This window comes from Scyliorhinus torazame, chromosome 9 (genome assembly GCF_047496885.1).
Source record: "Scyliorhinus torazame isolate Kashiwa2021f chromosome 9, sScyTor2.1, whole genome shotgun sequence".
NCBI lineage: Eukaryota > Metazoa > Chordata > Chondrichthyes > Carcharhiniformes > Scyliorhinidae > Scyliorhinus > Scyliorhinus torazame.
The window spans coordinates 166,319,385-166,334,097 of record NC_092715.1 but is presented as its reverse complement, the minus strand read 5'-3'; the positions used below and the strand labels follow the sequence as shown (position 1 = coordinate 166,334,097).

At 46.3% G+C, this 14,713-nt stretch overlaps 1 protein-coding gene across 5 annotated transcripts in view; it reads right to left on the bottom strand.

Moving 5' to 3' along the window:
• Positions 1–14,713, bottom strand: part of ercc6l2 (excision repair cross-complementation group 6-like 2) — a 137,793-nt gene that overhangs the window by 67,177 nt on the left and 55,903 nt on the right. The window lies entirely within an intron of this gene.

Here is a 14,713-nt window from a genome sequence, read left to right as displayed (position 1 = left end):
ATAGTCAAGCAGTACGGCAGCATGGTAGTAACATTACTGGACTAGTAATCCAGAGATCAAATTCAAATCCCACCACTGCAGCTAGCAGAGTCTAAATTCATTTAAATAAATCTGGAATAAAATCCAGTTTCAGTAAGTGACCATGAAACCACAGGATTATCGTTAACACCCATCGAGTTCACTAATGTACTTTGGGGAAGGAATTTACTGTCCTCACTTGGTCTGGCCTATATGTGACTCCAGATCCACAGCAATATGGTTGACTCTTAACTACCCTCTGAAATAACCTGGCAAGCCACTCAGGAATATCAAACTATCAGAGTAGGTATCGTGCTTGCTGTTATTCCTAACATTTCTATGCTAATTGAGAATAGCGGAAATTAAAATGGTGAACTTAAATTCTAAGAATTAAGATCTTCGCTTAAGAAAATAAAGATACACCTGATGTGATTATATAGGTTGAAGCTTTGCTATAATTGTCCATCTATAGGAATCTCTGAAAGAATAGTCAGCTTTGTTAAGTCAGTTCAGCATACTTTGATGCAAGGATCCAGAAGACAACAGTTCTTTGGCTAAAATGTTCTCTGGAATCTCTTTGTGCTCAGAATTCTTTTATTAAAGGACCAATGATATAAATGCACCAGAAGGTTGTAAAATTGTTAAACACTCTGATTTAGCCACGGACATTATTTAATTCTGGTTTTAACACCTTATCCCACTTCTACACAGCCCCAATTTTAATTGCTCCACCATTGTACAGGCCCAAAGCTCTGGAATACCCTCCTTACACCATTATACCTTGCTTTCCTCCCTTATGATACTTCTTAAAACCTACCTCCATGACCAAGCATTTGGTCATTTGACCTAATCTCTTCTTATGTGGCTCAGTGTCATGTATTATAATACTTCTGCAAAGTGCCTTGGGACATTTCATTAGTGCTATGTAAGTTGTTGTTATTAAACTTTTCCTTGACTCTTGTTATTTCTGTTGTTCAATCAAATTGAATGTACTCTTATACAAAGCAAAACATTTAAATGTCTTTAAATCATAATGACAGTTTACTTATTTGTTCAGATTTAGTTGAGGTGATCTTGGTTGCGGGCTTGGTTTGTCTTTACAGCTGGTTGTTGGTTGGAACGCTGTATTTGGGTTGTGTCATTGGCCATATTCTACTAGTGTTACATCACCCTGGGCTAGGCTGCGGTCAATTCCGGCCTCCCCATGACCCGGAGTCGCAACATAATTAAATTAACCAATAATTCTTAGAAAAATACCCAAAGTCTTTGGCCCTTGGCTGCCCAATAATTACAGTCACCAGGTTTGTATAACAAGAACTATACTGAAATATGCAGGAAGTACAGCTGGTTAACTATCATCTAATTCCTAATCCCCCGCTTCAACTAACCCACACACTCTCAACACACATGTCTGAATGGTTTTCAGTGTACATTCATTCAGGTCTTTTCTGGAAAAGTAAAGGTGCATGAGTGAAAGGTGAGTGAGTGAAAGGAGTGTCCAGGATTCAAACTCTGCTTTCCTTATGTCTCTGGAAATCATCCTACTCAGGCAAGATCCAATCACCACCTGCTACCGGGCAGAGTACAACCTTTTAGCAAATTCATTGGCCACCAGCCAACCAATCGAACCGAGTCCTACCCCATCTTTTAGTTCTGTTGTCCAAAGCTGGCAGAGGGTACTATGTTGTAACTTTTTGAATTCTTCATTCTCTTTACTGCTTGATTTAGAGATACATATCCATTAAGCATCCATGGATCAAAAATGATAATGGCAAAAAGTGATGGTGACCAAAGACAGGTTCCTGCATGGCATTACTGGAATTTTGGTGTCCACATACAAAATATCTGGGGTGACCAGTGTCATAATATGCCGGCACACACACACACACACATAATGATATACAGACAAGCAGCTAATGGGCACAGAGAACAGGGCATAACCAGTAAAAGACACGAAGCACTCACACTCCGCCTCTTTCCACTGATGAATATCTAGAGAGTCAGTCAAGGGTGTTGTTACAATCTCACACCTCCACCACGTGGCTAAGAGCTAGTCTAGTTCAGTCAGACAGAGTAACCACACTTAAGTTAGCAGAGAGTCGAACTCACAGAGAACTGTGCTATTAGTTCAATAAACCTGATTGAACTAACTTCAAGGTCTGGAGTATCTTTCTGATCTAAGCTGCATCCTGTTGCAGCCAGTGTTAGACTAGTGTACCTAACACAACATGATACCAGGAGACTACTAATTTAAGGTGGCTTACCTCAGTCCGTTCCGTGACGACCAGCAAATGTATCCCGACACCATGGAGAAGATTCAGGCTCCTCACCAGCTCAGGACGTCCGGCAATCTCAGTGCCAACTGGCGGATATTCAAGCAAAAGTTTCTGCTGTACATCAAAGCCTCAGACCTCGAAGGTGCGTTTGATGCAAGAAAGATTGCGCTTCTTCTCTCAACAGCGGGTGATCAAGCCATCGAACTCTTCAACTCGTTTAACTTCACCGAAGGCCAGGACAAGACAAACTTTCAGACCATCCTGGACAAGTTCGATAGTCACTGTGAAGTGGACACCAATTAAATCTTCAAGCGTTACATATTCAAACAACATCTTCAAGGTAAAGATGAATCTTTCAATGCCTTCTTAACTAGCCTCCGCCTGCTAGTGCTGTCCTGCAACTTTGGTGATATTGCTGACTCCATGATCAGAGACCAAATCGTGTTTGGAGTTCACTCTGATCCTCTGAGAGAGCAGCTCTTAAAAATCAAGCATTTGACCCGGCCAGTCGCGATTGAAACATGCACAGTGCATGAGCACGCACAAAATCAGTATTCCCAATACAAATCGGCTGAAAATGAGAAACGTGCCTCCCACGAAGCAATGAGTGTGCAGGCCATCTCCCGGATGCAGCGCGTCAGCATTGAAGACAGCGGCCATCTCGCACGCTTTTCCCAGAGCCCCACGCAGGCGCGATGCGAACGGGATAACAAAGCGGCCGACACCCACACTGCGCAGGTGCAGAGGTCTACTGACCGCACTGCGCATGTGCGACGATGTACACCGCGTCACGACGCCATGACGTGCCCGAATTGTGGCAACCGCCCACTTGAAGGGACACTGCCCTGCAAGAGGCAGGCGATGTTTAAACTGCGGGAAGCCTGGACACTATGCAGCCTTGTGCAGGTCTGCACCACCAGTCAGAGGCCAGCGCTCCCAATTCCGACGACGGCGCGTCCAGAATGTGCAACGACGATTACAGGATTCTGATCCTGGCAGTACAATGGATCCAGAGGACGAGTGCCTGGAGTCCGCCTACCGAGTGGGCATCATTACCACATGTGAACATGCCACACCTAACTCATCTCACATTCAGTCCATCCTCGCTGTGGATTCGGAGGACGAATGGCTTGCGGTGATGCAGGTCAACCGCTACTCCATCCAGTTCAAGCTGGACACAGGTGCTTCTGCCAACCTCCTCTCACAGGCAGACTTCAAACGCATCAAGAAGCCCCCCAAGGTCCTTCCAGCAGCTTGCCAGCTCCTGGACTATAACGGTAATGCCATCACGGCACTGGGGTCCTGCCATCTACTCGTCTCCAACTGGAGTACCCATGCACGGCTAAGGTTTGAAATTGTCAAGCCTGACAGGGCATCCCTACTGGGCGTGCATGCCTGCAACAGCGGGTTATTCAACGACATCGTCCAACGTGGATCTTCAAGCTGGCATTGACGACATCCTCGTGTTTGACGATGGGCACTTTGCCATATCGGTACAAGATCCTACTGCGACCTGATGCCAAGTCAGTGGTCCATGCACCATGCCGGGTCCCAGCTCCGCTGAAGGAGCGCCTGAAGGAACAGCTCAAGGAGCTGCAGCAGCAGGGGATCATTTCCAGGGTAACCGAACCAACAGGCTGGGTCAGCTTGATGATGGTGGTTAAAAAACCCTCTGGAGACCTGCGCATCTGCATTGATCCCAAGGATCTCAACCAGAATATAATGCGTGAACACTACCCCATCCCGAAGCGGGAGGAACTCACCAGTGAGATGGCACATGCACGATTTTTCACGAAGTTAGATGCGTCACATGGATTCTGGCAAATCCAGCTTGATGAGTCCAGCAGAAGGCTCTGCACCTTCAACACACCGTTTGGCTGGTACTGCTATAACCGTATGCCGTTCGGCATCGTCACATCATGGAGCAGATGATGGAGGGCATCGAAGGGGTTCGTGTGTACGTGGACAACATCATCATATGGTCCACGACCCCTGAGGTGCATGTTTCCCATCTCCAGCAGGTATTCCGCCGTGTCCACGCCAATGGCCTGAAGCTGAACAGGGCCAAATGTTGCTTTGGCATGTCGATACTCAAGTTCCTAGGAGACCAGATCTCTCAGCAGGGCATGTGCCCCGACACAGACAAGGTCAAGGCCATCGCAGCCGTGAAGGTCCCGGAAGAAAAGAAGGCGTATTGCGCTTCCTGGGCATGGTCAATTTTCTGAGCAAGTTCATCCCAAATATGGCCTCACACACCACAGCCCTATGAAACCAAGTGAAGAAGTCCACTGCCTTCGTGTGGAAGGTGGCCCATCAGGCAGAGTGGTTGGAGCTGAAAATCAAGCTCACCACTGCACCCGTATTGGCATTTTTCGACTCAGACAGGGAAACGATGGCATCGGTGCGGTCCTGCTGCAACGCGATGACACTTCCTCCTGGGCACCAGTTGCCTACGCATCACGGGCAATGACGCCCACCGAACAAAGGTATGCACAAATTGAGAAGGAATGCCTGGGCCTTCTCACTGGCATTCTCAAGTTTCACGACTATGTCTATGGCCTGCCGACATTCACAGTCGAGACGGATCACAGGCCCCTGGTCCACATTATCCACATGGACCTTAATGACATGACGCCTCGGTTGCAGCGCATCCTCCTCAAACTCAGAAGGTACGACTTTGACCTGGTCTACACGCCTGGCAAGCTCATCATTGCCGATACACTGTCCCGCTCCATCACTGTGCCTAGTGAACCACCGAACGTCATCCGGCAAATTGAGTCACAGGTGCAGCTGTGTGCTAGCACCCTCCCGGCATCTGATGAGAAGGTGATTCGTATCCGTAAGGAGACAGCCAAAGACCCCCTCTTGCAGCGTGTTATGCAACACCTAGCCAGTGTCTGACAAAAAGGGCAGTGCCCTCAACCTTTCAATGTAAAGGACGACCTGACGGTGGTTGATGGTATCCTCCTCAAACTGGACCGGATTATAATTCCACACAGTCTCCAGAGCTTGGTGCTCCGCCAAATCCATGAGGGCCACTTGGGTGTGGAAAAGTGCAGACGCAGAGCCAGGCAGGCTGTCTACTGGCCCGGGATCAGCCAGGACATCGCGAACATGGTCCTTAACTGTGCGACCTGTCAACGCTTCCAGCCAGCGCAGAGTAAGGAGACACTTCAGCAGCATGAAATCGAAAACTCTCCGTGGTCCAGGTTGGCATCGACCTCTTTCATGCAAATGGTCGTGATTACGTGTTAATCATTGATTACTTTTCCAATTACCCTGAAGTCGTGAAGCTCTCAGACCTCACATCTCGGACCGTCATCAAGGCCTGTAAGGAGACGTTCTCCAGGCTTGGTATCCCACTCACTGTCATGAGTGACAATGGCCCGTGCTTCAGCAGCCATGAATGGTCTCTGTTTGCCCAGTCGTATCAGTTCAAACACGTCACTTCCAGCCCACACTATCCGCAGTCAAACGGAAAATTTGAGAAAGGGGTGCACATAGTGAAGCAGCTCTTCTGCAAGGCCGCGGATTCTGCGTCTGACATTCACCTTGCACTGCTTGCGTACAGGGCGACCCCACTGCCCATTGGCATGTCGCCGGCTCAACTCCTGATGAAGAGGGACCTGTGAATGACACGTCCAGCCATACACGTGCCCAACCTGGATCACCTCCCGGTGCTACAGAAGGTGCAGCAACTCCGAGACCGGCATAAACAGGGCTATGATGCTCATGCCACCGATTTGCCCATGTTATCCACGTCAGACACTGGTCAGGTCAAGATCCCTGATGGAGGCTGGTCAGCTCCAGCTGTCGTTGTTCTAGACAGGCTGTCCCCCGCTCGTATGTTGTGCGTCTGGCTGATGGGTCTGTTGTGCGACGAAACAGACGGGCACTGCGCAAAGTTGCCTGCCCGCAACCACATTCTTCTCCGTTTCCTTCTGTTGTTTTGCCACCTCCTGATACCTCGACTCACGAGGCCACCAGTCAGGCTTCAATCCCGCCCATCAAGGGCGCTGTCGTCCCCACCACCACCTCTCCGGCGGTCGACCAAGATCAGACACAAGCCACAGAGACTGGACTTAAGAACATGTATTCTGTTTGCTATGTTCTGTGTTCTCGCATTAGACAGCTGTTTTCACATGTACATATGTTCACATCCACTGCATGTATATGTTAATATTGGCCGATTCTTGTAAATACGCTCACATATGCCATCCAAACATTTTTTTTTAAAAGGGAGATATCATGATATGCAGGCACACACACACACATAATGATATACAGACAAGCAGCTAATGGACACAGAGAACAGGACATGACCAATAAGCAGGCAGGACACGCAGGGGTGGGATCTGACTATAAAAGACACGGGGCACTCACACTCCGCTTCTTTCCACTGATGAACATCTGGAGTCAGACAAGGGTGTTGTTACAATCTCACACCTCCACCATGTGGCTAAGAGCTAGTCTGGTTCAGTCAGACAGAGTAACCACACTTAAGTTAGCAGAGAGTCGAACTCACAGAGAACTGTGCTAACTGTGCTATTAGTTCAATAAACCTGATTGAACTAACTTCAAGGTCTTGAGTATTTTTCTAATCTAAGCTGCATCCTGTTTCAGCCAGTGTTAGACCAGTGTGCTAACACAACAACCAGGGTGAGATCTGTAGAGATATTAGGGTGTAATGAATCCCAGGAACAGAATCTTTGAACCATTATACACAGTGAGTTTGGCAGTGGTTGGTCGAGCCATCATTGTACTTCTATGGGTACATACGTTTCAGTGAGCAAAGTTTGCACCTGCACTTGTATACAGTTTTGCATTTAGTTTATGCTGTCCCAACATCTGTGGGTACATAATCGGGATGGTGGCAAAGGCTCCTGTTGGTACCACTGTGCCAATACATTCATTGATGTTCGCTGTACTGAATGTCTGTTCACTTGGTTTATCGGTGCTCTGGTCATCCTCATTATCTAACCTTGCAGCTTAGCTGGTCATTCCACAGATCTTGTTTTGACAACGCTTGGTATGGACTCTTAGTCGGTTGGAATGCTGTACTTAATAATTATAATCTGTTATTATTGTCACAAGTAGGCTTACATTTACACTGCAATGAAGTTACTGTGAAAATCCCCTAATCGCCACACTCCGGCGCCTGTTCAGATACACAGAGGGAGAATTCAGAATGTCCAATTCACCTAACAAGCACTTCTTTCGGGACTTGTGGGAGGAAACCGAAACACCCGGAGGGAACCCATGCAGACAGGGGGAGAATGTGCAGACTCCGCACAGACAGTTACCCAAATGGGAATCGAACCTGGTACTCTGGCGCTGTGAAGCAACAGTGTTAAGCACTGTACTACCGTGTACTTGCCTGGACTCTGGCTGTGGCTTCTAGATGGTCAACCATGTGTTTTGGCCTTTGTTTTCTGCACTGGTGTTTCCAGTAACCTCCTGTGCCTTATGCCTCGCATATGCATATGTTGTTGAACGCTGGGAAATTTCTGTGTGTGTGTGTGAAGTGACACCACTTGTATTGCCTAATAGGCTTGTTAGTGTTGACTATTGTATCAATAATGGTTACGCATCGCCTGGCCTGTCGACTCTGTCTACTCACTAGTATGGCTTTGTACTTTTGTCTACTTTGTAGTGTGCTTCCACACTGCAACTTTTGGGTTAATCCAAGAGGTCTTTTTGAAACACTTTCATTCACAAGCTCAATTATTCTGTCGGCTAGCTCTGCTGCTGTAAAGTTGCCCCCGTGTCTGCCTCTGCTTCTAAATTTATCAACCATCTTCACCGGTTGTATTCTAAAAGACATAAATTCCAGACGGTGTATTCTGATGAGCTTCACTTGTAATTGATCTTTTGAATGTTAACCACATTCTGTCTGGATATTTAAGGTTATCGTCTGACACACCAGAAGTGTTCAGATTGTGGGGGTCTTCCTTGCCTATAAAAAATGTAATCTTTATGGCTTGTTTGCCTGGTTCAAATTATCCAGATCCAGAAAATATAACCCTACGTGTTGTCGGAACAGATTAAATTTAGAGAAATTAAACCTTCGAACAGAGTATCGGCAGTGTTAGCTTTTTTGCAGGATCATTAGGAGCATCTAGAACAGGAACAAATGTTCACAGTTTTCACAGCCGTTCAGGACATTTTCTATGGCTCTGCGACTTTCAGTACCATTACTAATCACAAACTTAACTGGCCACAGCTTATTGCTTGACTGCAATGGCAGCCTTGTTTAGCTGCTGGGCAATCCAGGGCTTTCGAAAAGCTCTGCTTTTCCCATACCTTCCCTCTGGCTCTTCCCGTACCAGCCTCCCCGAGCAGGCGCCGGAATGTGGTGACTAGGGGCTTTTCACAGTAACTTCATTTGAAGCCTACTTGTGACAATAAGCGATTTTCATTTCATTTTCATTTGAAGCAGGGAAAATTTAGCAGTGAAAAAAATACTTCTTGCGGCCCTCTTCAGGCTATTAGGAGCTGTTCAAAGATCTTACTGGATGGACATATCCATCTTGGCCCAGTATCTAGTTTTAATGACACTCCTGTCCCCACCCCCTCCTCCTGAGGAGATGGTCTGCAGCAGCAATGGATTTTCCTGTCTGTGGAGTTCTACTGGTCCTAGATCCCTGGAGTCACCTATTTAGTGGCTGATCCTGCACAAACTTCACAGCAGGTAGACTATAGAGTGCTCAAGTTCTCTCAAATTGGAAGGATCTTACTGGAAACTGATGTCTCCCCTCCCCTTTGATCCTTCCACCAACTTCTTGAAATCTATCCCCTCTGGTTATGGACCGATCTGCTAACAGAAAGAGGCTCTTCTTATCCATTCTATCTCGGCCCCTCATAATTTTATGCATCTCAATTATATCTTCCCTCTGTTCCAAAGAAACAAACCCAGCCTATCCAATCTCTCCTCATTACTCCATTCTTGGCAACATCCTTGTAACTCTCTTCTGTACCATCTCTAATGCGATCTCATCTTTCCTGTAATGCAGTGTTCAGGACTGTGCGCAGTCTATCTGCAATCTAACAAGTATTTTCTACAGTTCTAGTGATCTCCCTGCTCATATACTCTAGGATACTAAAGACTAATGAAGGACAGTATTTCATAAGTCTTCTCAATCATTTATCAACCTGTTATGCGACCATTGGGAATCCGTTGACACAGGCTCCATGGTCCCTGCTCTGTTTTTTTCAGAATCCTACCACTTATTGTTTATTCCCTAACCTGTTTGTCCTCCTTTCTATTCTCCTCCAGTCAACAATTGAGTTTCTGCTATTTTGACACAAGCTTCAATTTTGCCATATGCTACTGTGTATGCTCTTCAAACACTGGGGACTCTTAGCCATTCGGGGATTATGGTGTGGAGTGGTCTGGATTTTGGAATCCTGCCTTTTTCTTTGTGGGAACATATTAGTTCTGAACCATTTATCTCTTCCTTGAATGTCTCCCAAATAGCGGATTCCAGTCCAACTTGCCAAATCACCTCTTAGCTTAATAAAATGGGCCTTTCTCCAAATTAAAACATTTACTCTTCACTAATACCTGAATTGGGCTATCTCATGAGGAAAGATTGGACAGGCTATACTTGTATCTGCTGGAGTTTAGATGGGTAAGAGAGGACTTGATTGAAACATAAAAGATCCTGAGGGATCTTGATAGGGTTGATGTGGAGCGGGTGTTTCCTCTTGTGGGAGAAACTAGTACCAGGAACCACTGTTTAAAATATAAGGGGTCACCCAGTTAGGATAGAGATGAGGTGAATTATTTTCTCTGAGGGTTGAGAGTCTTTGGAATTTTCTTCCTCATAGGGCAGTGAAAGTAGAGTCTTTGAATATTTTTAAGACAGGGGTAGATTTATTGAGAAGCATGGGGTGAAAGGTTATTGGGGATACACAAGAATGTAGAGTTGAGGTTCCAAGCATATCTTACTGAATGGTGATACAGGCTCGAACAGCCGAGTGGCCTACTCCTGCTCCTAATTAGTATTTTTGTGATGCATGTTCTAGGTGGTAGATGTCAAGACGTTTGGAAGGGCTGTCGAAGGAGCCATGGTGAATTGCTGCAGTGCATCTTAGATGGTGCAAACTGCGCCATTTTTCTGTTTGGACGGCATGGTAGCACAGTGGTTAGCACTGTTGCTTCACAGCTCCAGGGTCCCAGGCTCAATTCCCGGCTTGGGTCACTGTCTGTGTGGAGTCTGCACGTTCTCCCTATGGCAGCGTGGGTTTCCTCCGGGTGCTCCAGTTTCCTCCCACAGTCCAAAGATGTGCAGGTTAGGTGGATTGGCTATGCTAAATTGCCCTCAAGTGTCAAAAAAAAAGGTTGAGTGGAGTTACTGGGATGGGGTGGAGGTGTGGCTTAGGTGGGGTGCTCTTTCTCGGGGCCGGTGCAGACTCGATGGGCCGAATGGCCTCCTTCTGAACTGTAAATTCTATGATTCGATGATGATTGTGAGAAAGATGAGGTCAAATAGGTTTTCCCTCTTGCTGGTTCCTTCACCACCTGTCGCAGTCCCAGTCTAGCAGCTATATCCTTTTGGACTTGGCTAGCTTGGTCAGTAGTGATGCTACCAAGCCACCCCTGGTGATGGACATTGAAGTCATTCACCCAGCGTACATTCTGTGCCCTTTCCACCCTCAGTGCTTCTTCTAAGTGGTGTTTAACAAGGAGCACTCCTGAATCATCAGCTGAGCAGGAGGGGGGGGGGGGTGAAGAGGTGCTAATCAGCAGATTTGCTTGCCAATGTTTGACAAGATGGGGACAGATTGGGAGGTAGGAGGAAGGCAAATTTGTGCCCCTTAAATTTACTGCAGCAATTCTTAGAGATAGGCTCAAAATTGACCCTTTGCCTGAGCTGGAACCCAGCCAGTAGGTAGCCAAGTGGTGGAAAAGTATTGTGTCACCTCCAATAGAACAACTGGAGTCTTTATAGTGCCCCAAAATCTAAATAGGTCTTCTGCATTGAAACCTATTGGGTGGGATACTCCATTAACTGACACCGAAATCGGGAAAGGTGACTGGGTGGAGAATGGATTTGACGCCCAAATTGCAACAGGCGCCGATTTGATGCTAAATCGCAATTCTCCAGCACGTCAACAGCGGCATCAATGTGTTCCAGAACGCACATGCAGTAGACACCGTTTGCATATCATTAGCAGGCCCGACCCAGTATTTTCCGTGTCCGATGGGCCGAGTTCCCAACGACGCAGTTCACTTGTGCTTTTAAACATTGTGAAACTGGCGTGGCGGCTGCTGAGGGAGAGAGAGGGAGTACAGAAGGTTTACAACATCTCCATAGTTTGCTGATAGTTGTGCCGCTGGCCGGGGGGGGGGCTTCTGTCACGGCCAGGGTAAGTAGTGGAGGGGTGGCCAGGAGGTGGGCTGTGGGGTCGGGTGGACGGGCACAGAACACCATTGCCGCAGCCAGCAAAGCAGCCATGCAGCTGCACACACCGCTAACAGCCTACTTTGAACTTAGTGCCACAGGTCGTATAGGTGTCCCCCAGGGCAATCCCCCCACATGGTGCCCTCTGGCCCCAGCCGACCCATCAGCTATATGGGCGCGCTCCAGCACAGCAAGTGCCATCATGTTGGCTGGATAATTGTGTGTGCGGTGCCAAATCGCAATTCTCCAGCACCTCAACAGCGGAATGCACATGAAGTAGACACCGTTTGCATATCATTAGCAGGCGCGACCCAGTATTTTCCGTGTCCGATGGGCCGAGTTCCCAATGACGTAGTTCACTTGTTAACGATAGTGACATTTAAGGGGCATCTTGACAAATACATGAATAGGATGGGAATAGAGGGATACGGACCCAGGAAGTGTAGAAGATTGTAGTTTAGTCGGGCAGCATGGTCGGCAGGGGCTTGGAGGGCCGAAGGGCCTGTTCCTGTGCTGTACATTTCTTTGTTCTTTGTTGTCTGTTTGTAATGTGTATGTGCGGCTGCAGCTTGTCAGCCTCCCAAGTGTCAATCACGGACCCGGTGAATACAGCACCGTTTTTCATTAGAATCGATTGTGTTTCACGCGGCACTGGTGCTAGGCTTGGGCTTAGGTAGGGTGCTCTTTCCAAAGGCCGGTGCAGACACGATGGGCCGAATGGCCTCCTTCTGCACTGTAAATTCTATGAATAGTAGCGGAATCGGTCCACGTGTGGTGGCAGTTTTCTGTTGTGAAAGTCCACGAATCCTGCGTTGGCGTCAACACTTAGTCTCCGAAAAGGAGAATCCCGCCCATGTGACTGCCTACTTACTTACAAAAGTGTGACTGACTGTCATTTAGCTGGTTGAAGAAGAAAATAAGGAAATGTTGCTTTTATAAAGCATCTTTCACATCCTCAGGTTGTCAAATTATAAAAGTTAATAGATATTGCCAGTGTGGAATAGCAGCACATGCTGAATAATTTTTCCCTTTACAGCTAACAACAACATTCAAAATTAATAGATGCCGTGTCACATAGCCAAGCTGAACTAGATATCCTTATTCTCACTCCTGTACTTAGAACCCAGCTTTTGAGAAGAAAAATGGCACATGGTACTGTCTTAGCTGTGGGCCTCATCTTGTTCAAGATTGCTTTTAAGGCATCAGTATTGCATTTACTCGTCATTTTTGATAGCTGTTGTAAGAGATTTTAACGGCGTTTCTGGGAATGGCTCAGTCAAGTGTCCACCTGCCCCTTCTCTCAGCAATATATAGTTCAAAGTCTATTTTTCCCCAATTTACATTTTGGGTATTTCACTGCTCTCGTTAAAACCTGTACACATATAGAGCATGTGCATTTTTAACTCTAAATATCTGCAAATCACATTTTAAAAAATTGATTAAAATATACAATAATTGTTAAGTAGTTGACAACTCGCTTTCTGTTCAAAGATTTCAGAATTGAAACCATGTATTCATCCATTTGCTTTCAACCATATAGGAAAATTGTTCCTGGAAAAACTGCAGGGAACAACCATCTTGGCTTAATCAAACTTTATTCACCATGCTTTTAACAAGTGCATAGAAGCACATTTCTGGAAAGTTGGATAGGCTAGTATATTAAAAACACACGGGTTACTGTGAGCCCACACTGCACGTTTCCTTGCAGATTTAGGAAACACATCGGGAGTTCAATAAAGTCATTCAGTGAAAAATGAAAATCAATAAATGCCTGTTAGAATGGATCTGCACAGAGCTTGTCTATCTGAATATTTCTAAAGCAAGGACTTTACTCAAGATCTTCTTGGAATTCTCTTCTCTAAATAATCAGTCAGATGCCCAGGGGATGCTCCTATGTTGCTCTGTTTACAGTAGGCCATGCCTTCCCAGAATGTGTACAGATGTGGACCTGCCGATAATCTGACTTGCAAGATGTTCCATGGTTTTGGGAAGCAAATAACTGGTGCCTTGTGTACAATGGCTGAACTGTTATTTTCAAGGGAAGCATGTCCACATCTGGGAGTGACAGACTGAATGGACTACACACAAGATGGAATACACCAAGGGGAAATGAGGAATTTTCTGCACCATGTCCACTGCTTTCATTCATTCAGTAATAAAATATTACAACTATTGATGTGTACTTCAATATTTACAGAGCTTTTCAAATTAGCTAGGATGGAATCGCCTATAAACATCAATGTAGCGGCAGAGTTCAAATTTACTGTTCGAAAATGTAGTGACAAGCTGTATGCATTTAGACAAGCAGAACGAGCAATAAAAATACACGTAGTCACTAACTTCACATATAAATAAATTCCAGTCTGCTATAGTAGAAAGATACAGATGACGCATATGATTTAAAGCACTTTAAAATATTTATTTAGTGATATATCTTCAGTGATGTCATCCACAGGTGTTCCTTTGGAGATGGACAGGCAAAATGTTGGAAAAGCTACTTTCCCAACTGAACTTCAACTCAAAAGGCTCCACCAGTGGCTCAGTTAATAATACAACCAATCAAGCAAATTTTAAGTTTGATCTTTAATCCATGTTTGATCTCTTCAGTTCGAGCAGTCCAGTGTACTCAACACTCTAGGGTTAGAGTGGTAGAGGATGGGCAGGGCTTCAGGAGAAGGGGGTGGTCGAAGGAGGAATCAGTCAGGGTTCCAGGTCATGCGACGTATTCAATGATCCTGTTGGAAAGTGTATGCATAGGAGCACTAGGGAAAAACCTTGGGCGAGATTCTCCACAAATGGGGCTATATTGCCACTCCAGCATAAAAACGCAGGCGAATCACTCTGGACTTTCCTGAAGAAAGTCCAGAATAATTCTCCTACCTGAAGGGGGCTAGAAGGGCCCTGGAGTAGACCTTGCAGCTCCGGCTGCCAATACGGGTCACTGCACTTCCAGGCCTGCGTCAGCTGCCCCGCACGACATGGCGGACCCACACCGCAGAGCAGTACCAAAAA